The sequence below is a fragment of the Schistocerca piceifrons genome, chromosome X (genome assembly GCF_021461385.2).
Source record: "Schistocerca piceifrons isolate TAMUIC-IGC-003096 chromosome X, iqSchPice1.1, whole genome shotgun sequence".
In the NCBI taxonomy this organism is placed as follows: Eukaryota; Metazoa; Arthropoda; class Insecta; order Orthoptera; family Acrididae; genus Schistocerca; species Schistocerca piceifrons.
Window position 1 is genome coordinate 666,932,784 of NC_060149.1, and position 27,842 is coordinate 666,960,625.

General features: G+C 40.6%; 1 protein-coding gene across 1 annotated transcript in view; it reads right to left on the minus strand.

Annotated features, from left to right (window-relative positions):
- Positions 1-22,907, minus strand: part of LOC124721367 — a 289,081-nt gene extending 266,174 nt beyond the window's left edge. Inside the window, exon 1 of the mRNA XM_047246301.1 lies at positions 22,804-22,907. The gene's annotated coding sequence lies outside the window, so the exon portion shown is untranslated. The remainder of the gene's footprint in view (positions 1-22,803) is intronic.
- Positions 22,908-27,842: the final 4,935 nt, after the last annotated feature.

Genomic DNA, 27,842 nt, shown 5'->3' on the forward strand with positions numbered 1-27,842 from the left:
TCAGTGTACTATGTGAGTAACAGCAAATGAGAATTTCATAGCAAAAATGTCTCTAATCTGCCCCAACACCCACAATATTGTATGTACCTCTGTATCACAGATGGTGAGTTCATTTGGTACGTGATTTTGAGGACACACCCAGGAGAAACCAGATTGCAGCTAAGGTTGTCCCTTTGTATAAACTCATCAATGTAGGCTAGCGTATAGTCGCAGTCATAATTTAAAAATCTACAAAAATGTTTTAAAAATATAAATAATATGGAGTATACTCTCTCTTGCCAACGGCCTTGCCGCAGTGGTTACACCAGTTCCCTTCAGATCACCAAAGTAAAACACTGCCGGGCTGGGCCAGCACTTGGGTGGGTGACCATCCGGTCTGCCGAGTGCTATTGGCAAGCGGGGTGCACTCAGCCCTTGTGAGGCAAACTGAGGAGCTACTTGATTGAGAAGTAGTGGCTCTGGTCTCGGAAACTGACATACGGCAGGGAGAGCGGTGTGCTGACCACATGCCTCTCCATATCCACATCCAGTAACACCTGTGGGCTGCGGATGACACGGCAGCCAGTCAGCACCTTTGGGGCTTCACGGTCTGTGCGGGAGGAGAGTTTATACTCTCTCTTGCAGTCAGTTATTACAATCAAAATGAGTGTAGACTCCATACCTCGATAGGAGCTGACATTTGGGTTATGCCAAGAATCATTAGGTATGCTTTCGTACATATCCCAAAAAGCTTTCTCACTCTAGGTCAATTTTCAAATGTCATTTCCATGAGTAAACACCACCCTGTCAAAGTACCTACTGTGATGGCACAGAGGCTTGCATATTTGAGGGAAGCTGAGCACCATGCTGGCTGTAGCATAGATATTGATATTGCCTATGCTGGACAGCAGTCGAAACAGATGAAGAGTGTCCCACAATGCCCCATACCTCCCATGTCCACTCCCATACTCATACCCCATATCCCCTTTCAGGGATACTGGGCGACCTACTAGCATTTCACTACATGGGGTCCTGTGGTGTCACCAAATAGGTCCCCAATTCTTGTCAAACCAAAATGGACAACACGAAAAAAGAAACAAAAATTGAAAGACTTGATGAGTCCTCAAACACACATGCATCGGAGGTGGAACCGATAGAAGCTGTTTCCACAATTAGATTGGGCAATAGGCCAGTTCGAGGAGTGGAAACTGTTGCTTAGAAGTTGTACCAGGTAAAGATCAAATCCTTGTGTAGTGCTCAGAGGAGGAAACTTCTCAAACAGCTAAAGGAAAAGGGAGGTAAAGAATGGCTTCCTAAATATAAATGGAGATAACTAAAAGCTCTTCAACCAAAGACTTCCAGATAAAGACTGTCTGAGAGAGGAGGTAATAAGACCCTTCTACCTCTAAGACAGGGAACAAGAGACCAAGGGAAGAGTCTAATACTCCCACTTCTCTGGATAAACAGATCCAGTAAAAACCGAGGTGGGAAATATGGAAACAGACCAATATTATTTGCAGACTTGATTTAAGAAAGAATGCTGGTTATCCAACATGGATATCCACTGTTTAACATTCCTTCACAGCAGTCAACATAGTAAAGGGACAACTGCCATCATGAGTCGTCATTTGGAAAGGTTTGAGGTGGACACAGCATTGACCCAAGAATCCAGTTTATATAAGGAGGGCATTTCAGGTCTCAGAGGAACTGGAGGTAAGTTGATTTATGATATCTAAAGAACTCCAGAACATGTATTTATGTCGCTACACTTAATATTCACTACAATACCAACTAATCCAGGGGTCCAGGAGATACTGTAAGGATGGAGGATTGGGGAATACGGGGCAGCGAGTGAGACACTGGATGTGCTCCTCAAGACTTACTTCCCACAATGCACTCTGGAAGATAACACAACCAGGAGTCAGTCCCTGAGAGGCACTGGTTTACTGGTAATCAAAGGGAAAACTGGGAATCCACCATAGAATGTGCTGATTTAAAAAAAATACAGTGGGCGGTGGACACGTTTTAACCGTTCAAGTCACAACCCCCAAACAGCATCTTTCCAGCTCTACCACAACAAGCAGGAGAGGATTTAATTAGATTTCTATGTAGAGCGTTTAGGGTCAGTCTAGTAGTAGGAATCATTCCTAATGCTTGGAGGACAATGAGGGTTGTTCAGTTCTGAAGCCAGGGAGAACTGATCATACTAATGATAAGAATATGAGACCAATCAGTCTATCCCTGTTTTCTTTTAAAGACATCAGGGAGAAAAGATTACCTGAGGTTCCTCTAAAACACTTCACCAACTTTTTGGAAAGGTGGAAAACACTTTACACTTTCAGGAAAGAGCTCTCTACATCTTCCAAGTTATCAAGGAGGCTTTCAGTAATACAACCTTCAAATCCATGGTTAAGAGTTGCAGAATAGAATGGCACTGAAACTACCACATGCAGGTCAATTAAGAACATACTAAGTAAACGAAAGGTAGACGTCACCGTGATAAATGAGAAAATGGCGACTGAAACCACTAGGGGATGTCCAAAAGGAGGGAATTTGTCCCCACTACTGTGGAACCTAGAGGTGACTGAACTCAAGAGTTAAATACACTACTGGCCATTAAAATTACTACACCACGAAGATGACGTGCTACAGACTCGAAATTTAACCGACAGGCAGAAGATGCTGTGATATGCAAATGATTAACGCTTCAGAGCATTCACACAAGGTTGGCGCCGGTGGCGACACCTACAACGTGCTGACATGAGGAAAGTTTCCAACCGATTTCTCATACACAAGCAGCAGTTGACCAGCGTTGCCTGGTGAAACGTTGTTGTGATGCCTTGTGTAAGGAGGAGAAATGTGTACCATCACGTTTCCCACTTTGATAAACGTCGGATTGTAGCCTATTGCGATTGCGGTTTATCGTATCGCAACACTGTTGCTCGCGTTGGTCGAGATCCAATGACTGTTAGCAGAATATGGAATCAGTGGGTTCAGGAGGGTAATTCAGAATGCCGTGCTGGATCCCAACGGCCTCGTATCACTAACAGTCGAGATGACAGGCATCTTATCCACATGGCTGTAACGTATGGTGCAGCCACGTATCGATCCCAGTGTCAACAGATGGGGACGTTTGCAAGACAACAACCATCTGCACGGACAGTTCGACGACGTTTGCAGCAGCATGGACTATCAGCTCGGACACCATGGCTGCGGTTACCCTTGACGCTGCATCACAGACAGGAGCGCCTGCGATGGTGTACTCAACGACGAACCTGGGTGCATGAATGGCAAAACATCATTTTTTCGGATGAATCCAGGTTCTGTTTACAGCATCATGATGGTCGCATCCGTGTTTGGCAAAATCGCGGTGAACACACATTGGAAGCGTGTATTCGTCATCGGCATACTGGCGTATCACCCGGCATCATGGTATGGGGTGCCATTGGTTACACGTCTCAGTCACCTCTTGTTCACATTGACGGCACTTTGAACCGTGGGTGTTACATTTCAGATGTGTTATGACCCGTGGCTGTACCCTTCATTCGATCCCTGCGAAACCCTACATTTCAGCAGGATAATACACGACCGCATGTTGCAGGTCCTGTACAGGCCTTTCTGGATACAGAAAATGTTCGACTGCTGCTCTGGCTAGCACATTCTCCAGATCTCTCACCAATTGAAAATGTCTGGTCAATAGTAGCCGAGCAACTGGCTCGTCACAATACGCCAGTCACTACTGTTGATGAACTGTGGTATCGTGTTGAAGCTGCATGGGCAGCTGTACCTGTACATGCCATCCAAGCTCTGTTTGACTCAATGCCCAAGCGTATCAAGGCCGTTATTACGGCCAGAGGTGGTTGTTCTGGGTACTGGTTTCTCAGGATCGATGCACCCAAATTGCGTGAAAATGTAATCACATGTCAGTTCTAGTATAATATATTTGTCCAATGAATACCCGTTTATCATCTGCATTTATTCTTGGTGTAGCAATTTTAATGGCCAGTAGTGTACCAGAGGCTACTTTTGCCAAGGATACACACACGATTTAGTCACATTAATACATGGCAAAAATGCTGGTACTATTACAACAATGCCACAATGTTCCCTACACACTGTGGAAAATTGACACAGAAAACAGAATATATGTGTCGGCCCCAAAAAACTGGTTCAGTACCAATTACAATAAAGGAAATAAAGAACACACACTGGGACCTCAAACTCCTAAGTGAAACTGTAGCAGTACAGGGGTTAGTGAAATATCTAGGGATGGCTCTTGGATATGAAACTATCATGAACCCTTTATACAAAGAATATAGATTCCAATGCAGAAATCACTCTTATGTGCACTAGAAGGGCCTGTGGTAAAAACTGGGGTACAAATCCCAAGAGGTTGTACAGGATATATGCCACTATAATAACACCTATGATAATTTATGCAGCTGCAGTATGGTGGAATGAAGTAGAACAGAAGGTGGCTGCTAAGGAGCTTGGAAAGGTGCAGAGACTGACCTGCTTAACCATCACATGCAGAATTAGCAGCACACCCACACTAGGGTGGGCCATACTGGACACCTTTGGATCACAATAGAGGCAGCAGCAGGGGCATGTGGTAAAAACTGGAAATAACTGGATTCCTTTAGAACATCCAGAATCTCACACCAATATAGCGAATGTGGTAAGTATAGGAATGGCCAGGAAAATTCCCAGCTGATTACACAACAACTTACAGCTGCTTCATTAAGCCTTACATTGTAAAAATTTTAAGAAGGGAGCAGTGGCAGAACAAACCACAACACTGTTCAGGAGGGACAGTCTGGCTTATACAAATGGGTCACAAACAGATGAAGGTAATAGGATTGGAGTATGTGGGATGCAGCCTAAACTAAAGAGAGCAGTCACTCTAGGAAAGCTAGTCGCAGTATTCCAGGCAGAAATAACCACTATCAGAGTGTGCATGGAGGAGAATTTGCATAGGTGCTACAAGGATCATAGCACATTGTCATGTGGCACATAATTTGGTAGGTCATTGGTATACACAACAAACAGGAAAAGCCTGAGCACTGAGCCTAGTAGGATTCCTCTCTTTATTTTAATGAGTGTTGACATTTGGTTTTTTGCCTTTACTAACTGTATTCTGCTGCTTAAGTATAGCTGAAATAGTTGTAATGACTTATCTACAATATCATGATGTTCTAGCTTGTTTATCTTTATTTCATGTGTGACATAGCCAAAGGCTTTACTTGAATCAAACAGCATTGCACAAGTGAGTTTCTTGTTCTGACATCCTTCATATATGTTACTGAGGAGACACATTACTGTTTTTGTTGTTGATAGCTGCGAACGAGAGCCAAACTGACTATTACTTAATAATTTACCACTTTCAAAATAACTGTAAATTTGCATACATAGATTGTTTTCTGTGACTTCTGATATAATGGGAACTACTGATATGGGTCTATAATTGTTTGGCATTTTTCTTTCACCTTTCTCATAGACTGGAAGGGTAACTGTCATTTTCAGACATTTGGTAAACACACCTTTATCAAGAATACAATTTGCCAGTTATGTTAGTGGCATCAAGATTGTAAAGGTTATGTATTTAATAATACTGTTACTAACCCCATAGTAATCCTCTGTTTTTGAGTGTTCAAGTTTGTTTATAGATTTTATGACATTACTCGAGGTGATTTTTGACCAAAGGAATATTTTGATTGGTGGTTTTTGTTGTTTAAGCAGAGACACAGCAGCTGAACAATTATAGAATTATTTGCAGTAAATGAAGAAAGGTATTGTTAATTGATACATCTGGCACATATAAAATAGTCTGGACCGCACAAAAGCCTTCTAAAACTTATAGTAGACATACAACGTCAACCTCTGAAGGCATGTGCCTAAGGCACTTTATAATGTTCAGAGTTTTGAGGGATCTGACTTTCAAGTTCTACATGCAGGGTTAACAATACAGTATAGTGACCGTATTCAGTCAAAAAATACACCAGAGTGGAAGTGAGTGGCAACAGAGCCAGCTGCAGGTGGGTTAGGGTGTTATGTGTTGCAAGGTAACGTGATCGACTGGCACTGTGAAGCAGGGCCAACTGCAATACGCTAGCAAAAGGATGGAAACCTTTCCTCACTTGCCACCACGAAAGTGTTTAGACTATATGCCTTAAGCCCTGAATAAACAGTCTGGAGCATATAAGCAATCAGCCATTCGTGTACTAAATCACTCTCATCCGAGTATCACAGCATACACCACAAGCCTGTGACACCTGGAGCGACATCTCAGAATGCAGGACAGGGTCCACTGTTCAACCACGAGATAGGGCAGCCTGCCTTAGTCACAAGGGGGCCACCCACTTGCTGGAGGAAGTTCACAGCCATCATAGCTGCACAGTTGCACTGTCACCACAGTCACAGCCAGAGACATCGCTGACTGCGGCATTCTAGTGATGCCATGGTTAGCCTCGCTCTCTGTACTATCAGCAATGCTGAACATCTATTGTTTCATATAAGAGGCAACTGGTCGCCTCCACCAAGCTGTTCCTGATGTAATATGATCCAGGGTCGGAATAAAGAGATTAACTGAACAAATTTCCTGTCATCCTGGTGTCTCATTTCACTCTCCATGGGTGACAATCCAAGGGGTCGTTCAACACCAAGAAAGGCTGCTGTCAAAAATGTACAGAGCGTTAACCAAATCACAATGAATTGCATTCTTGCAAGACTATCCTCTTTCCCCTTTAATTCATTATCATTTTCTGCAAGCATGGGAACAAAGCTTAAAATTCTATTATAACCCTAACCAAAACTCTTGCACTCAGAACAGTGTTCCTTGTTGTCATTTCAAGTGGAAGTCTAACAGAACATATTTAGTGGAAATAGTTGCAAGCTGTCTTTTCTGATTCAGTACCTTACATCCACAATGTCAGTATCTTATGTGTCAGTTACATCTCACTTGCTACTATTGTTGAGTTAAAGGAGATGCAAAATATAATAAAGTATTTCACAGTAGGAAGTACTGAACTAGATGTCCTTATTGCGGACATTGTGTTACTGAGACGGCCAATGTTGTAACATTAAAACTGCAAGCATTCGGTGAGATAGATGGAAAACCACGTTAAAAACCATCCACAGGCTGACCGGCACAACGGCCCTCAACACTAACTTGCCAGGCGGATTCGTGCTGGTGACCGGCACGCCTTCCCGCTCGAGAAGCAGCGTGTTAGACCATGTGGTTAGCCGGGCGGGCACAAAGTTAAGGTACTCGGCCACTGTTGCACTAATTAAGGGGGAAATACACCCTTTGAAATTCTAAATGTAGCAGGGATAAAATAAGGGAAGCAACAGGTTATCTATAACTTGTATAGAAACCCGACTGTAGTTATAAGAGCCCACTGCATTCTGCATCCATTCACATTAAAACTGGGAGCTCTTTCATTCGTGACTTGGTGACATTCCTATGTCTAACCTATTTTCTTTCTGTTGAGGCAAAGAACTTTCAATAATTTTTTTTCGTCTTTTTTTTTTTCCTCTAAGAATATCCTCACCAGGTCTGCCTCAGGCAGAACATATGCCTTGTTGTTCTCCACAATTTTCACCATTTTTGTTTTACAAATACCACTATCAGCCACAAAGTTTGTTCACTACTTAAATTATTTAATTAACACCATGCTTTGAGCACTTGCACATAGAGGGAGAGAAAAATGACTGGATATATGCTTCTGTATAAGCCCTAATTTCTTGTAACTTTTCTTTGTTGACCTACGCAAAACGTATGATGGCAGCAGTAGAATCGTTCTGCAGTCAGCTTCAGATGCCGCTTTCCTCAAAAAGAAATGTTGCCTTCCCTCCAGGGAGTCCCAATTGAGTTTCCAAAGCATCTCCGTAATACTTGTGTGTTGTTCAAACCTACCAGAAATGGATCAGCCAACCCACCTCTGAATTGCCTCGATGTCTTCCTTTAACTTCAAACACTCCAACAGTCCTTAAGAATAGGTCACACTAGTATCCTATACGCAGTCTCCTTTACAGATAAATCATACTTTCCCAAAATTCTCCCAATAAACCAAAGTCTACCACAATCCTTACAAGCTCCGTCCACTGCATATCTCTTCGCAATGTTATAACCACGTAGGTAACTGTATCAAGCAGGACATCACTCATGCTGTGTTTGAACATTATGGATTTGTTTTTATTACTCATCCACATTAACCTAAATTTTCCTTCATTCAAAGTCAGCTGCCATTCATCACACCAACTAGAAATTTTTTTATAAGCCATCTTGTATCCTCCTACACTCACTCACCTTCCACATGTTCCCATACACTATAACTCAGCAGCAAACATCCACAGATTGTTGCCCACCCTGTCTGCCACATCGTTTATGTATACAGAAAATAACAGCAATCCTCCCAACACTTCCTTGGGGCAGTCCTGATGATACCCTAGTATGATGAACACTTGGATTCAAGGACGACATATCGGATTCTATTACTTAAGAATTCTTTGAGCCACTAACATACTGGGAATCTATTCCGAATGCTTGTACCCTTGTTAACAGTCTGCAGTGGGGTGCTTTGTCAAATGTTTTTCAGAAATCTAGAAATATGGACCTGCCTGTTACCCTTCATCCGAAGTTCATAATATATCATGGGAGAAAAGGGCAAGCTGAGTTTCGGACGCGCAATGCTTACTAAAAGCGCGCTGATGCATGGACACAAGCTTCTTGGTCTCAGGAAATTTATTATATCTGAACAGAGAATATGTTCAAGAACTCTGCAACAAACCAATGTCAAGGATATCGGTCTGTAATTTTTAAGGTCCATTCCTTTACCATTCTTATATACAGGAGTCACCCACACTTCTTTCCATTTCCTTGGGACTTTGCACAGGGTGAGAGATTCACTATAAATGCAAGACAAGTAAGGAGCCAATACAGTTAGCATACCCTTTGTAACAACGAATTGGGACAGAGTCGTCAACTGCAACATGCAAAAATCCAAGCATATAGTTATGTTTAGGAGTCATTTCAGACAAAAGAATCAAGCTGTTTAAAAACACAGATATCAGGATTACTCCTGCCACCGACAACTTAAGAAAGAAATGGGCCCATGAAATCTCTCAACCAACAAAGATACTGAGCAAACCAGGAATCTATGAAGTCATATGCAGTCATTGCAACAAATAGTACATTGGCCAAAAGGTAAGAAATTTGAAAACCTGTTTTAAGGAACACACTGACTATTACAGGCTTGATAAATCTAACAAGCCAAATATAGCAATATATATAAACGAAACAGGACACAGTTATAGCAATAGGCAATGGTCTTAAAGTACAGCATACTTTAGCAAACAGTTGGAATGTGGACAGCTTTGACGAAATGGGAATATTCATCCATGGGTCATTCCATGTCAAATCAGCCATGGCATGTCACCCATCATCTCAGATTTTCATGAAACTTTGCACATTTGCTTTTACTTATAACATAAGAACTTGTGCAAAATCCATTTGCTGTCAGACTAAAACTTTTTTTTATATCGAATTTTAAATGTTGTGATATTCTGATATCTGGGCACTGCAAGAACATCAATGTGAAATGGTAGTTATCTACATTAATGCCCATAACTCAGATGTTTGTGAAGCTTTCAATTTGAATTTTTTTTTTTCATAAGTTAAGAGACATGTAATTATTCAAGCAGTAAAGTTACAAACAATACAAAAAAATTTAATATGTATGTCACTTTCCAATTTCCAGAAAAAGTGCAGACATACTGAAAAATGCTTATATCACATTTCTCCAATCTGGTGAGAACTTGTAATTGGTCTTAAATAATTTTCAAGACAATACAAATTGTAATGAAATAAAATTATTAATGGCTTTTCTACAAATGGACATACAAATAAATCTGAAATCACAATACTTTGTGTTGTGAAGGAAAAGAATAATTCTAAGTAAGATCATTCATACATGTCACCCACTGCTTCAGATTTTCACGAAACTTTTTCTACTTGTTGCTTTCTGCACAGCAACAGTCAACACAAAGTTTCTCCACATACTTCATGAAGTTTGAGGGGGAAAAAATAGAAATTTTTTTACAAACTTAAATGCCGCAAATGAAGTTTACCATTTGGATTGTATTACTTAAGACAAAAATAATAATAACAGAAAGTATCTGATTTTCAACACATCCTTATCATATTTCCCCCAAATATCACAGAAAAAATGTATCTTTATCACAAAATAATTAATAACCTGTTCTTCACTTAAGCAAAAACAGAAAATCAGCTTAAGCTGTTGTGGTTCAAACAATGATTTTTAAATATGTGAAACACTTTCTGACAGCTGAAACAAGATTTATTTTATCGAAACTCTGATATTCTTTAAAAAAGAGGATGCACTCTGAGTTGTCACAGATATTGGATGCTCATTTAACATACATCACATCACTGTTCAGAAGATCATTCAAATCTGATTAGGGCTATGTAAACTGACAACCTCATGAAAGTGCAGATCCCAGAGTTAGGAAATTAAAATGAAACATTTTCATTACACGGGTTAACTTTATTTAGGGTCTCAAATTAGCATCTTTAAACAACAATTATTCTAGCCACACTAATGTTAATCTAAAATCTACATGTTCAGCAGTGAAGAACCCTGAAACTATCGATAGAACTTCTTAAGAGCACTCCTGTTTTTAATCCAGCCGTGACAAATTATAATCTGTTAACTTCATATCTTTTTCACTGAAGTAACACATTCTGCCTAATTATGTTGATTTAGGTACACGGAAATACAGAAGCATCCGATTCCACCCATCTGCTTTGACCCAATGATGTCACAAATATGGCACGACTCCAATATGGCGCCTATGACGTCATTACATAAACATGATAACAAACACGAAAATACATCGAAAAACCAAGACTCACACGTTCCACAAAAAAACTAATTACACTAACGGGACAAGCATGGGAAATTGGGGGATTTTTGGGTGGGGGACAAAGTAAATATAAACAAATTTAGACACACACCCCCCATACCAAACCACACAAAACGATGAAAAAAGTGACAACACAAAACTCCCCAAATTCCACTAAACACAATATCCTCTGGAATCGGACACTTCCCTTGACCTTATATAGCTCAACAGCAGCTCCCGATCTCACAAATTGGAATCGAACACTTCCCCTTTACCTATATAGCTAAACAGCAGCTCCAGATCCCCACAAATTGGAATCGAACACTTCCCTTGACCTATAGAGCTATATAGCTCAACAGCACTCCCGAAACCGGAACACCCACAGCACACATTGTAATGGAATACTTCCCTCGACCCCAACACACAACAAATACACTAAGAACAAGAAAAACAAAAACTTATCACGACAAAGATCCGGCGCCGCAACCTAGGTTGGCCACCACACACACACACACACACACACACACACACACACACACACACACACACACACACACACAAACAACAAACCAACTAAAAAATACACAACCAAAAGAAAAACCCAACCTCCTGCCTCACCCCAAAATAAAATATCCATAAACAAAAACCAAATGCAAAATAAATAAAAATCTCAATCACACACTACAACTCAAGAAAAACTGCAACAAAATAGATCCTCACACAACTCTATCACAAACCAACACTCCCTCCCCCCCCCCCCCCACAAACAGTAACACGAACTAACCCCCCCCACCCCCCCCCCCCCCCCCCCGGAGCCGCAGCCACCCACCTAGCCAACCTAACTAGCCACCTTCGGCCTGTACATCTTACTAATAGCCCTTATTTAAAAAAAAAAAAAAATAATAATAATAATAATAATAGCCCTCAGGGACGCTCTTTTCGCCAACAGTACTCATCTAAATGAGACTGAAGATTGGAAGAGCACCTCTTCCCCCTTCCAAGAACTGACTTAACAGCCCCGCCCACATCCCCTCCATAGTATTCGTACAAGCCCACGTCTCATAATTTTTAAACTCTAAACTATGGTTAACAACTAAATGATTGTACCCTCTCTCATCCAATCCCCTATAAGAAGAAAAAGCATCTGAAACTACAGTGGAACCCGGTTCTGTAAACTCCTCAATTAACCCCACTAATTCTGCCTTAGACCGCCCCTCCACAACCCTGAAGACACATTCCGAACACCCACTTCCCCGGTACAACAGCCCGCCCACACCCAGAGACTTACCCCTGCCATACTTCCTTCTCCCAAACTGCGACTCATCCACCTGCACCACAACACCAGGCCCATCCAACTTACCCCTGTACTTAATAAACTCAGAACATACTTCAACAGCAAAACAAAAACCAGTCAAGCACACTCCTTTCACTCCCCGCCAGTCTCACGCGTGCGCAAAATCTTTGAGAGGATCTATAACAAAAGTAATACGTCAACCAACACAATATCGCGCAAGCCCAACCTAGACTTCTTGAACCAGGAACCACAACGCATGGAGCGCCATAGGTTATCCCTACGGCACCGCCACATATAACCGTCCCTGGTCCGAGATGCCGGAATGTTTGCCAATGTCATTTCCTTCCGACAGACAGCACACTTGACCACCTCCGCAATCAACCCAAAAAGCTGTAGAAATTTGATCAGCCCCAACTGAGTTGCACCCATCATAGCGCGGAGTCGCACACTACTTATTTTATCGGTCATATCCATACCTAACAAGACCAACAACAAATTCATTTATTCACATTAACATACGATCTACAGCAAACAGCACTACAATAACTTTCACACAAAACCACTAAATCGTTAACTCACTGAAACCAATTCCGCTTGAAACACAGCCAAAACGCGAACCAGCCACTATAATCAGCAAGACAAAACTGAACCCATTACACCACACAACAAGAAACCCCTAAACACACCACCAGAGGGCACCACGAACTGCAACATGACACCTACAAACATGCCACACTCACAAACCAAACTTCGCGCCGTCATGACGTCACACACCACAACAGCCTTAAATAACGAGTCAAAAACGATGGGTGGAATCGGACGCTTCGCTCGACCCAGGTATGCCGACAGCACATTAAATGTTTTCCAAAGGCACAAAACAATAGTCTTCCTTCTCAGGCCAAAAGAAAGATACTGCTGGTGCAGGTGGGTGGAAAAAAAGTAGTTCAACACATCCTTGTACATCACAGGCATTTCCGATGAAGGCAAAGTACTATCTGTCATCATATACAGCTGTTACAAATGAATTTTGTTGAGGACGAGTGCATGTCAAGTGTGGGGCATTTTCACTGAATGAAAAAAATCAAGGAAGACTTTTCAGAAGAAGTTACTCCTTTAATCTCTACGGACTCGCAAGAAAGTGGTTTGTAATGGTAAAAATTCCTGGTGTGAGATATTGTGCGGGTTGTCGAAAATCTCTTCCCAAGGTTTTTGCGTAAGGAATCTACACTGACTTTCTCTAAGAAGTGAAAAAAACATTTGTCAATATTAGCTTTGCAGAAATGATAAACACAAGCTGCACTTGTTTGTTTGCATAATTCACTAGCTGAAGACTACCTCTTCTCGATATGTGTTTTATAGGTCTTCCCAAACCATTGCACACAGATTTACCGTGGCTAGTAGCAAAAGAGGAATGCTCAGCATCAATAGAAAAATTGTTTATGTGCTCACAAAATTTTTTAAAGCTTTTTCTATCCTTATACTGAGCAGCACATCCATCAGTGAAATAGTGAACTTTCTTCACTTGTGGATAATGATCTGCCAGCCACTTAACCATTTCTTTGTGGGCAGCATTTACAAATCCTATATCATGTTCCATATCATCGCTTATAAAGCAGTGGTTCACTATTACCAATTTACTTTCTTCGTTTACCACATTTAAACAAACGGGACGGATTGTACAGCTGCTTCTCGTCCAGTGGTACCTCTGAATTTCATTCTGAATTACAAAACTGTAGTTTTCAGCAAAGTCCATTAAGAGAATTACTTTTTCCAGGGTTAGATTTTCTTTCAATTTTTTCAATGGTTTTGACAGACACTTGGATATAAATGAATGTGGTTTAAGTGCCTGTAATTCTGTTACCAACAAGTCTATGTATTCACCAACAGTTGCAGACTGCTTTACCAATTCTGCCCAATGATCTGTGTTTATCCCACTGGCTGAACTCAATTTCATCATCAGCATCTGTGTAAGCTAATTTCTGTTTTAATAATTCTGCCAGTTTGTCATCACTGGGACAATTATCACAGTGATTATGCACGCAGTCGAAGGTTTCTGAGTCACATACAAGAAACTATGTTTCTTTGGATAAAATACACACACACACACACACACACACACACACACACACACACACACACACGTCATTATCAGGAGAAAGAAAACTGGCGTTCTACAGATCGGAGCGTGGAATGTCAGATCCCTTAATCGAGCAGGTAGGTTAGTAAATTTAAAAAGGGAAATGGATAGGTTAAAGTTAGATATAGTAGGAATTAGTGAAGTTTGGTGGCAGGATGAACAAGACTTCTGGTCAGGTGAATACAGGGTTATAAATACAAAATCAAATAGGACTAATGCAGGAGTAGGTTTAATAATGAATGGGAAAATAGGAATGCGAGTAAGCTACTACAAACAGCATAGTGAAAGCATTATTGTGGCCAAGATAGATACGAAGTCCATGCCTACCACAGTAGTACAAGTTTATATGCCAACTAGCTCCGCAGACGACGAAGAGATCGATGAAATGTATGATGAGATAAAAGAAATTATTCAGGTAGTGAAGGGAGACGAAACTTTAATAGTCATGCTTGACTGCAACTCAATAGTAGGAAAAGGAAGAGAAGGAAACGTAGTAGGTGAATATGGAACAGGGGTAAGGAATGAAAGAGGAAGCCGCCTGTTAGAATTTTGTACAGAGCATAACTTGATCATAGCTAACACCTGGTTCAAGAATCATAAAAGAAGGTTGTATACATGGAACAAGCCTGGAGATACTGACAGGTTTCAGATAGATTATATAATGGTAAGACAGAGATTTAGGAACCAGGTTTTAAATTGTAAGACATTTCCAGGGGCAGATGCGGACTCTGACCACAATCTATTGGTTATGAACTGTAGATTAAAACTGAAGAAACTGCAAAAGGTGGGAATTTAAGGAGATGGGACCTGGATAAACTGACTAAGCCAGAGGTTGTACAGAGTTTCAGGGAGAGCATAAGGGAACAATTGACAGGAATGGGGGAAAGAAATACAGTAGAAGAAGAATGGGTAGCTTTGAGAGATGAAGTAGTGAAGGCAGCAGAGGATCAAGTAGGTAAAAAGACGAGGGCTAGTAGAAATCATTCGGTAACAGAAGAAATATTGAATTTAATTGATGAAAGAAGAAAATATAAAAATGCAGTAAATGAAGCAGCCAAAAAGGAATACAAACGTCTCAAAAATGAGATCTACAGGAAGTGCAAAATGGCTAAGCAGGGATGGCTAGAGGACAAACGTAAGGATGTAGGGGCTTATCTCATTAGGGGTAAGATAGATACTGCCTACAGAAAAATTAAAGAGACCTTTGGAAAAAAGAGAACCACTTGTATGAATATCAAGAGCTCAGATGGAAAGCCAGTTCTAAGCAAAGAAGGGAAAGCAGAAAGGTGGAAGGAGTACATAGAGGGTCTATACAAGGGCGATATACTTGAGGACAATATTATGGAAATGGAAGAGGATGTAGATGAAGATGAAATGGGAGATACAATACTGCGTGAAGAGTTTGACAGAGCACTGAAAGACCTGAGTTGAAACAAGGCCCCGGAAGTGGACAACATTCGATTAGAACTACTGACGGCCTTGGGAGAGCCAGTCCTGACAAAAGTCTACCATCTGGTGAGCAAGATGTATGAGACAAGCGAAATACCCTCAGACTTCAAGAAGAATATAATAATTCCAATCCAAAAGAAAGCAGGTGCTGACAGATGTGAAAATTACCGAACAATCAGTTTAACAAGGCACGGATGCAAGGTACTAATACGAATTCTTTACAGACGAAGGGAAAACTGGTAGAAGCCGACCTCGGGGGGAGATCAGTTTGGATTCCGTAGAAATGTTGGAACACGTGAGGCAATACTGACCCTACGACTTATCTTAGAAGAAAGATTAAGGAAAGGCAAACCTACGTTTCTAGCATTTGTAGACTTAGAGAAAGCTTTTGACAATGTTGACTGGAATACTCTCTTACAAATTCTTCAGGTGGCAGGGGTAAAATACAGGGAGCAAAAGGTTATTTACAATTTGTACAGAAACTAGATGGTGGTTATAAGAGTCGAGGGACATGAAAGGGAAGCAGTGGTTGGGAAGGGAACGAGACAGGGTTGTAGCCTTTCCCCGATGTTATTCAATCTGTATATTGAACAAGCAGTAAAGGAAACGAAAGAAAAATTCGCAGTAGGTATTAAAATCCATGGAGAAGAAATAAAAACTTTGAGGTTCGCCGATGACATTGTAATTCTGTCAGAGACAGCAAGGGACTTGGAAGAGCAGTTGAACGGAATGGACAGTGTCTTGAAAGTAGGATATAAGATGAACATCAACAAAAGTAAAACGAAGATAATGGAATGTAGTCGAATTAAGTCAGGTGATTCTGAGGGAATTAGATTAGGAAATACTTAAAGTAGTAAAGGAGTTTTGCTATTTGAGGAGCAAAATAACTGATGATGGTCAAAGTAGAGAGGATATAAAATGCAGACTGGCAACGGCAAGGAAAGCGTTTCTGAAGAAGAGAAATTTGTTAACATCGAGTATAGATTTATGTGTCAGGAAGTCGTTTCTGTAAGTATTTGTATGGAGTGTAGCCTTGCATGGAAGTGAAACATGGACGATAACTAGTTTGGACAAGAAGAGAATAGAAGCTTTCGAAATGTGGTGCTACAGGAGAATGCTGAAGATTAGATGAGTAGATCACATAACTAATGAGGAGGTATTGAATAGAATTGGGGAGAAGAGGAGTTTGTGGCACAACTTGATTAGAAGAAGGGACAACAACAACAACAAACAACACATTCTTCTGAATGGAGGTGGAGATTAGTGTTTAACGTCCCGTCGACAACGAGGTCATTAGAGACGGAGCGCAAGCTCGGATGAGGGAAGGATGGGGAAGGAAGTCGGCCGTGCCCTTTCAAAGGAACCATCCCGGCATTTGCCTGAAGCGGTTTTGGGAAATCACGGAAAACCTAAATCAGGATGGCTGGAGACGGGATTGAACCGTCGTCCTCCCGAATGCGTGTCCAGTGTGCTAACCACTGCGCCACCTCGCTCGGTTTCTTCTGAATGCTAATTTTGTCTTTTGCTCCTGGTAACATTCAAGTATATTCACCATTTTTGCAAAAATCAGTGACAATCTTTACCACTCCAATAGCAATAACTTTTTCCCCTTTCTGGTTTAGAAATTGATAAAATACCCATTCTTGTTTTCAGTTTCCTTGCTTGTTGAACCACATACTCAAAAAATGGTTCAAATGGCTCTGAGCACTATGGGACTCAACATCTTAGGTCATAAGTCCCCTAGAATGTAGAACTACTTACACCTAACTAACCTAAGGACATCACACACACCCATGCCCGAGGCAGGATTCGAACCTGCGACCGTAGCAGTCCCGCGGTTCCGGACTGCAGCGCCAGAACCGCACGGCCACCGCAGCCGGCGAACCACATACTCACTAACATTGAATTCTGACATTATGTTTTCTTTTGATCTAGAAGGTGGAACTAAAAATAAAATTTGAATTTTTTCAGGTACTCTCACATGACCCACTTTTTCCTTCATTATCAATATCATGGCATGAAAATCTTTGGCTTTCATAACAATTCCATCATCATATTTTTCTTCTCTACAGCCAGAATCTTCAGTACTACAATCTTATCTCTGGCACACTTTTCTTTCCAAAACATGCTTAACTTTTTCTAGCTTCTTTTTGCCATGTAAAGCCTTGCTGTGATTTGAAATGGAGTCAAATTTTTAGGGAGAGCACTCCAAACCATGTAATGAGCTTTTTCCAAATGACAAATAGTGAAAGTAATTGGGGGTAAAAGGGGGAAGCAAACTTTTCACTACGTTTGTATTATTCAAGAAGTTGCAACAAAGAAAAAGGTAATTAAAGTATTGGGGCTTCACTCCACTGACTCAATGAAAACTACAGGTGTTCCAAAAGAACATGATTATTCACTGCCCCATTCCGTTATGTAATTAGCAATTTCCCTTCATAAGAGAGACACACTGACTCGCATAGAATTCTGTATAAGATTCCGGGGAGGATTAGAGTAAAATACGTTTTAATGTTTTTTGTCAGTAGAAGATTTTGTAGTATGCTTCAAATAGAGGATTCATAATTATATTCATAGAAATGTGTCTTACAGGAGTCATACTCATACTCTGTGATGAAGATGCTAGCACAGGAGAGGAATTCGTGGCAGGCTGCATCAAACCAGTCAGAAAACAGATGATCCAAAAAAGAAACTCATACTGCACTACACTAACTTTTATCCCTGTGCCATTCTGCATGTCAAGCTTCTTTGCATGGCCATCCTCTGCAGCAGGCACATATATATTTTTTTTGTAAATAAAAACACCTTCTCTTGCTGCACTGTGTTTTTTTTTCCCAGGTGAGTTTAGACTTTTTTCACTTTATAAACACTTTAAACAAAAGCCTATCATAACTATATCATCATAGATCTCCCTGATGATGCCTTAATGTGAAAAAAGGCGAAACATGTCTGGGAAAATAAAACACAGAGCAGCAAGAGAAGACTTTTTATTTACAAAACCAACATTCTGCATGTGTTTATAATAAAACAAAATTGAAGAGTCATTGTAACGCCATTCACAGGGTAACACTGACCCCCTTTCAATTAATTTTTTTCTACTAACCTATGAAAAATATAACCTACACAGTGCAATACGAGTGTTTGTATAGAAATAATGTACAATAACAAAACTCACTGTGAACAGAAGTTGATATATGCAACAGATATTCTACAAAAACGTCAAAAAAAGTGGTCAATCTTACCCCAGATGATGATACATACTAACAATACATTAATATATACGATCAAATCTTCTACATTATTAACACCTACCACCTCTTATACCTCAATGCTAACAAATGTTATGGGGGACCTGCAGTAATTGTGGAGTCCCCTGGTTATATCCAAGCTCACTGATGATTCCTTCATTCTCTCATATAAATTCAGTTAGACCTCACAGAGTATCTGATTCAATTAGTTTGTACTTTGTTTGCGGAGACCTCAGTGCCTTTCCTACTTCACTGCTGCTGGTGTTAAGCACAGGAGCAATTTTTTGCATGGAACACTCTTTTAACTTGGACTTTTTAGTCTGCACTTCACACATTCCACAGCCACTTCCTCTGTCTCTTAGTGTGTGATAAGATCAAATACCTATTGTTTTGACACAACAATACACATCTGAACTTACCACACATATGAGACAACACAAATATTATATTCTGCAATAATATAAGATGACAAAGTTAGTCATAACAAACAAACCCTAGTGCCACACACTGGCATTTTTCAGTAGCAAGCTAGAATCAGTGTGTCCTTTGATCTGACGGACACATCCATGGATTGCTGTTTTTGTGTTTACATCATCATCTAGTAAACATCAACAGACCAGCAGTAACCATAGACAATGCTGCAAAACAGGTTTCAACCTCTTTGTAAACACAGCTTAATAAGGTGGGAAGATATGGCTTCGAAGTTCTTTCCATTGTATACATATACAGCCCATATTTTAAAGAGTGTGTGGAACTGTTAGTAGTAACAAAAAAGCTTTCCCATCATTCAAAGGGAAAATAGAGAAGTAGCTTTCTTTGGTGCCTTGAGAAGTAGCTTTCTTTGGTGCCTTGAAGTGCATGCGCACTCCACTGAGCAAATCGGTTCATAAAGTATGAAGTTTGTTTCTCCGAGTGTACTATATCCATCATATTTACAAAGGCAAAATGTTACACTGGCTTGATGAACATCTAATACTTGTGTAATCATTACCATTAACAAAGCTTATGCCTCTGCACAACATACACCACTGATTACATATCCAAGGTTACCAAGTTATTCTTTAAAAGCTGGGATGTAATGAATGTCGACGGAATGAAAAATCCATTCTAGAAGTTTATGACAAAAATTTCTGCACACAAGTTGGGTCTAGTGCAGCAGGGGATACAACCCGTCGGCTTTGGACAATGACGTCACAAGTCGCCAGATAGCAGTTTACCATTTTCGCTTTTGCTGTTATGTTTCAGTTTCGTTTTTTTACTGATTGCTTAATAAAGTGGATCTGTTTATTCTATCTCGTGAGATTTTTTTTTTTAAAAGCCAAAAAACACTTATCAGCCACTGAAGGGAGCTACAACACTAAGAAGAATCGCTTCTCGGTTGGTGACTTGTGACGTCAATGTCCAAAGCCGACAGGTTGTATCCCCTGCTACACTAGTCCCCACAAGTTTATCTGGCGGCTTAAAAAATCAAAGGAACTGAATAGTGGCAACTCACTAACTAAAGAGACATTTTTCTTTTAACCACCAAATAGAGATAATCATACAGCTGTCAATTTATTATATCAACGACTGCAAAAAGTTTCTTCCCACCACTAAGTTGTAGATACACATTTTGAGACCTTCATTTGAGTAGTATTAACAACTCATAGATTCTAATGATAATATTTCTATTTGATACATTTTTTTAAGACAATAAATGGCTCTGAGCACTATGGGACTTAACATCTATGGTCATCAGTCTAAGACAATGAATATGGCTAACCCTGTAACTGTTACTATCAGGTAATAATACAGATATTCAGAATTTGGAAATACGGAAGCGTCCGATCCCGCCCGTCTGCTTTGACCCATGACATCACAAATATGGCGGAAACAAAAACAAACACACACACTTTCCACAAGAAGCCTAATGACACTAACGGGACAAGCGCGGGAAATGGGGTGTTTTGGGTGGGGGGGGGGGGGGCAAACTAAATATAAACAAATTTAGACGCCTTGCGTAGCTACAACGTGTAAGTGAAGACAGCCATGCATGAATACCCACCCACCACCCCAGGGGTCGTAACCCCTGCAACCCATAGAAGATAAAGATGCTTCAGTAGCTGATTAGTGTTTTTTGTCTTTTTTAAAAAAATCTCACGGGATAGAATGAACAGATCAGAAAGATAAATATAATAAACTAAAACAGAAATTGGAGGAAACAGATAATTAAAATAAGTAATAAGTGTTTTTAAAGAAAAAAAAAAATCTCACGAGATAGAACGAACAGATCAGAAAAGTAAATAAAATAAGATAAAACAGAACTAGAGACAGCCACACTCAAACCAAACTCCGCGCCGTCATGACGTCACACACGACAACACCCTTACGTCACGGGTCAAAGCCGACGCGTGGTATCGGACGCTTCTGTCGACCCCAGAATTTAATTCTTGTGTAGCAGAAGGAGATGATACCAATGATGCCTTTAAACAAACTTGATATAGGAAGAATAATCACATTCCTATTTACAGTGCATTATTCCACATGGAAAATTAACAAATGAAGCACGGCTAAATTCACAAACGAATCAGCAGGCAGCATTAGTTGTAACTATACAGTTTTAGCAGATGACATCATAAGAGTTACTTATTGTTCGCCCCCCCCCCCCCTTTTACATTTTTCGCATTTACTGTCCAGTAAGAGTAAATAATGTACACTGAAATACTCATCGAAGATTTGTCTTTTATGTAATAGGGTCTTTATGCATTTGCTTGCAGTTTTTGATATTTGAAACGGAAAGTGAAAGTACGTTATATATAGGGTGAATATAGACATCTCCAAACAGTACAGATCAATCAGTAACCACAATTCTTACTTAGTACTCACATTCGTTGGCTTTACCACATTACAAATTACCACTTTCGAACCTAAAATAGATTTTGGACTAGACTACGCATTAGTTTATCACCACAGCAAAATTTCGAGAACAGGAGGAGGAGGAGGAGGAGGAGGAGGAGGAGGGGGCGGGGGGTCACTCTCTATCACATACTGACCAAAAATTGCTAAAGACTTCAAACGCACGATACCACGAACTACATACCACAAAAGATCGAATAATGTATACAAAGCACTGTTTGGTGAATTTATACAATAAAGCCATGCAAGTTTCAGTTAAGTGAAATACAGACAATAGCGAGAAAACTCACATTTTTCTCTAAGATTAAATAGAACTCACTGTTCTTAACAGCTACGAAACCCCATACCGAACTGAAAATCGCCGTCTTTCGACAACTTTCTTCTACGAAACACAAGAGGAAAATTCTTGCCGAGGAAAACAAACACCAGACCCACCACGTCTCAACTAATGAAGCGCGCGCACTTGAAACGTTGATCCACGTAATCTTCACACAATTTCGAATTGTCCAATCACAGTTAGAGAGGCAACCAAAGAACTCTAACTGCTCACGTGCAGCCACAGCCGCCGCCGCCGCCCCCCCCCCCCCCCCCCCCCCCCGCACACACAAAACAGCGGCAGTAATAAACAAATGTCGGCAATTACTATGCAAAATACGCCAACCGTTTGCTTGTTGTGGCGATACTAATTCTTATTTTCTATGTATCTTCATTATTAATGCTCGTAGTTCGTACAACTGACATAATCATAGAAAACATAATACAAGTAACCATACGCAAATCGTGATGACAGTCCGAACAGTTGTAACCTGGACCACTGCAAGAACACAGTTACGCTATCCAACCTTACAACGTACCACTGAGATCTGCTGTCTCCATACCTTTCTCTCGACAAACAGCCAAGAAATAAACACAACAATCCCTCCATTCCCAACAACAACAGCATCCAAAGCACATCGTATTTTGTGTTGGCTGGAATAAAGAAGCATACGCAAAGAACTAATGCAAAGTTTACTGTCTTGCTATGTTAAGTAGATGCAAATAAATTGGCGCCACTGCAAGTGGCGTGACGCCAGAAACTACAGTGGTGTGAGTTTTTAATATGGGGCCAAATGAAATTATTCAGATGAGCTTCTAAATTCCTGTCAGTTTACGATATAAAGCCTCACTGAGATGCAAATATGAGAAAAAATAACTTCATGGAACGGCAGGCGACGTCACAGTCAAATGGTGGTGTGTACATACAGCACAAAACGTCAACACACCAACGTCACATCGCTTAGCCTAGCGCCATAGCCGATTTCGCACCACCTAGAGTCATAAGAAATATAGTAAATAAGTATTATTATTAATCAAATAATATTTCAAACGCCCAGGATGTGCAGCCAGTTATCGTTTACAGTGGCGATAAAAAGTACACCATCGTATTCTGACGCTCAAAGACATCCTCAGAGCAATTTTGAGGGAAAATTACCAACTGATCTATGATCTATGGTAAGTATTTTGAAGATAATGGTCTGGCGCATTGTAGAAAGTGTAGTTCAGTTATTAGTAATTCATCAAAAATTGATCATGGTAAATACTCTGGTAACAAGTAATGTCCATACAGATGACATATCATTGATGATGTTGTTGAAACTTACAACATGTAGCATTTTATTTCAGAATGATAGTTTCGCATAATAGTACAAGAGTTTTTAAATGATGACAGATTCAGAGCAACTGTTTTATTCGCACAAAGCTACGACGATGCTGTCGTTGTAAACGATGATTACAACTGGTGGCTGATTACATAAAGAGTGGGCTGAGTGGTACTGCACTGGGAAATAAACTACTTTCCAGCTACTGCGGCGTAATGAAACACTAGAGGGCGTATCCACACCGACGTCTCCGATTTAGCAGCGACTCTCGTTACTTTTGGTGCCCTGTTGTGCTAACTCTAGCATGATAACTCGTCCTGCTGAACGGCACCATGTCGTCGTCGTCCACCTCCCCCCCCCCCCAAAAATCAGAGTAACATTGTTGTGTCTACTGTGTCACGTAACGATGGTGGGGAGGAAGCCTGAAAACAGACATGATGAGAAGACAGGGAGTGTAATGAAGGGCTTATGGCAATTCCTTCTACACACCCCTTATCCACCTCGAAAGTGACTGGGAACACTGGCCGAAAAACTGGCCACAGGGTGCACACCCACATCCAGTGACACAGATGCTGTGGTTGGGTTGACTACAAGTGGAACTTGTAACGGAACATATTAAAGGCTTTACTTTAATGAAGTATGCGATACCCTCCAAATTCAACCAGTTTAACGAGTATTTATGATAATAGAAAAGTTATTGTGTATGTTAACAATGATTGCACAACATGTCTCCATAAACAGTCAACCCATTAAATTATACTGAATAATTGACCCACACAAAAGTTAATATCACTTGATCACTGATACAGCAGATGTCATCATGTAAAAACACTAAGTTTATCTTAAATAATTAATATGAAGTACAAAAAATAGTGGCCAACTTAGGTATTTTGGATCTCCTTAAATAAAAATCACCCAGTGAAATCTATTTGTTCACTAGGAGCGTTTTCACTCAGTATTCACGTAATCAATCCTATTTTAGACGAAAACCAATGTAATTCTTAATAATTCATGTTACTTACTTATTTATGCAAATTAGAGAAGTCAATTGACAAACTTCTAAAAAACGGCGTTTTTGTAACAAAGAATTATTCTGTCAAGTCAACAAATCTGTCTGTCATTTTAATAACATGTTAAATTATGTCACTCGATGCAAATTAATAACTTTTCTGCACAAATTATGATAACAGATGTACATGTGACTTATAAACTATATCTCTTTTTAGTAGTTCTTTGACAAGGTTATAAATACGAGCAGCAAGAAGGGTTGGGGAGGCAGTCGAAATGTCACTTTGGTAAAGTGTGTTTCTGTGTTATTGTTTGAGGTGGATAAACAATGCAAAGAACATGTAAAGGAAGTACCACTTTGTGTTGTGTCATGGTCTTTGGTGGACAGTGGAATTAAGATGGCCACCAGAGTAATAAATATTTGATGTTTACATATTTGTTGGTTTCGCTCGTTCTTTATCATCAAAAGCACATTAAAAAAAACACGGGACCTCATGTTTTTACCCTAGACAACCAGATTTAGAGCCAGCATCAGCATCAAGACACAGCAGCGATCCAGCAAGCAGCAGCGATTACTACAATGCATTTTAATGGCGCCAACCTAACATCAAGTGCTAACAAGCTCCGTAAATTGGAGTGAAATAGTGCGATTATAGCAATTAGCAATATCTACAACTAGGCGACCATTACAAACTGCAGGGGAGCCATGTTGGCTGTCCAGGGGCAGTGCATCCACAGACATCAGCTCTGGCAGCTGTACCAGTAGTGACGTCTTCATCGGCGGCGACAGCGATCTCCACTGGCCTATGCTGGATGGTACAGAGAAGCAGAGATGACTGCTGTTGTGGACTCCAGTGGCGTGCTGGGTCTGTCAGCAAAAATTCTGGAGCAAAATTACTGACATAAGTACATCGCAAATGGCTCTGGGGACGACCAAACACACACTTGATGAAACTGAGCTCCCAATTGTGTTTCTTGTCAAAAACTCTAAGAAAGACTTCATGTTGCGACCGAACCTTGTCTGACCCATCAGAACGAAATGTTTCCAGCCGCAGAAGATGCAACAGGGTACAGTGACGATGCTCATGTACTAATCTTCCTCGCAGCTTCCTGTCATGTGGCAAGCAGAGACAGAACAAAAGACAAATCTTTAAGGTTTGATCCCCTGTGTGGGAGGAATGATGTTTCTCCATGTGACTTTCGAATGTTCGAACGAACTGTTCAGCTTCACTGCTAAACTGAGGATGAAGTAGTGCAGTAGTAACATGATGTATGCCATTGTGGGCACAAAACGTTCAAAATTGGCTGATGTGAACTGTGGTCCATTGTCTGAGAGAAGTACCTCAGGATGACCTTCAAGATAAAAAACAGAAGACAAGGCCAATACTGGCGGTGGATGTCATGGTAACTACGAGAGGAAATGTACTGTATGCGTCTATCACCAACATCACTCCTGTATTCCAGAATGGCCCCAAAAAATCAATATAGATGGGATGTCATGGTCCAGATGACGTGCCGACTCAAAAAGCATTGTAGCAGAGCCTAAAGATGCTCTCCACTCACTCTGCAATGAGAGCTAATTTGTCGAATCAAGACGTCCACACTATGCCAAGTACAATGAAGTCAGGCGAGTTGCTTTGTGCGAACTATGCCACAATGACCTTGGTGCAATAATGACAAAACTTCCCACAGGGGGGAATAGAGAATCACAGCCAATGCATCGCCACTCTCGATACGCAACAGTGGAACATCTCACGCCACGGGTAGTGTGTGATGATGCTAAAAGTGGCGACACGCCACTGAGTGAAAACTTTCTTTCAAATTACACGGCCACCCATGGCAGAGTTACTGAATAACTGTATGAGGAGCTGTGTGGAAAGCAGCTGCTGTAACAATACGCCGAAAGTCAAGAGGAAAATTTTGAAGAAGTACAAAGTCCTGAGTATCAATTTGATAACACGATTCCTCACTGAATCAAACGCTGTGTCGATACCGTCTGTCGACTTAAACAACAAGACAGTGTTCGAATATTGTGCAACAGGCCTGTACAACAACTTGTATTGATGATTAGACAATAACAGAGGCTAACATTGCAATTTTTGCACAGTCTGCAGTAGGAAAGGCTTCAAAGGATTGAACAAAGCCATTAAATTATGATGATCTGTAATCAAATAAAACTATCACCTGTAAAAATATTGATGGAAGTTGGTTACACCATGCATAGTGGCGAGAGATGCCTTTTCATGTTGACTGCAATTGCATTCCTCTTTGTTGAGAGTTTACAGGCAAAAACAATGGCTCAATCAAATGAACCAATTCTATAGGAGAACATAACTACAATCACGTCAGCGATGCATCCACAGCTAACACAAGAGGCTTATCTGGAACAAATTGAATCAGATGACGACTTAACAAAGCGTCCTTGAACTGCTGAGATGCGTCCTGACATTCTGGGGACCATACAAAGGGAACACTTTTCTGGCATAGCTGATTCAGCAGAGTAGCAATTTGGACAGCGCTTACAATAAACTTAATGTAATATGTAAGCTTCTAAATGGTAGCTTGGAGCACCTTAATGTTAGGGGGCACTGGCGTATCTTTAATCACACACAAGTGCGAATTAGTGGGATATATACCCTGTGCATTTATAACACGTCCTAAATATTCAAGTTCTTTGTGGAAGAAGAAGCACTTTTCCTTGCTACAATTTAAGCCACCCACAGAAAGATCTTGAAACAACCTTTCTAAATTTGCCAAATGTACAGCAGGTGTACAACCTGTGACAACAATATCATCCAGACAGTTTGTACATGGAATGACTTTGGTTGTTAATTGTTTCAGTAAACATGAAAACATTTTAGGAGCTGAAGCACTTGTGAACAGCAGTCTTTGAAACTGGAACAAACACAGGTGAGTGTAGGTCACAAAATATTGCTTGGACTGCTCCTCTACAGGCAACTGTACATATGACTCATGTAAATCAGTATTGGAAAAGAATCTCCCCTGTCCAGTCTGCCCAGTAATCCCTCTGGTCATGGAAGAGGAAATTCATCCATTACAATTTGAGGATGTAGTGTCGCTTTGAAATCGACGCGCAGACATAAATCTTTTGATGGCTTTTATAATATGAACAGGCATGATGCCCACTGACTTGCAGAAATTGGATATATTACTCCACTGTCTTTCCACTGTTGAAGTTCCTGAGTAACTTGCTAACGTATAGCATGGGTGATATACCTTGCACCAAAAAATCGTTGTTGCACGTAATCTTT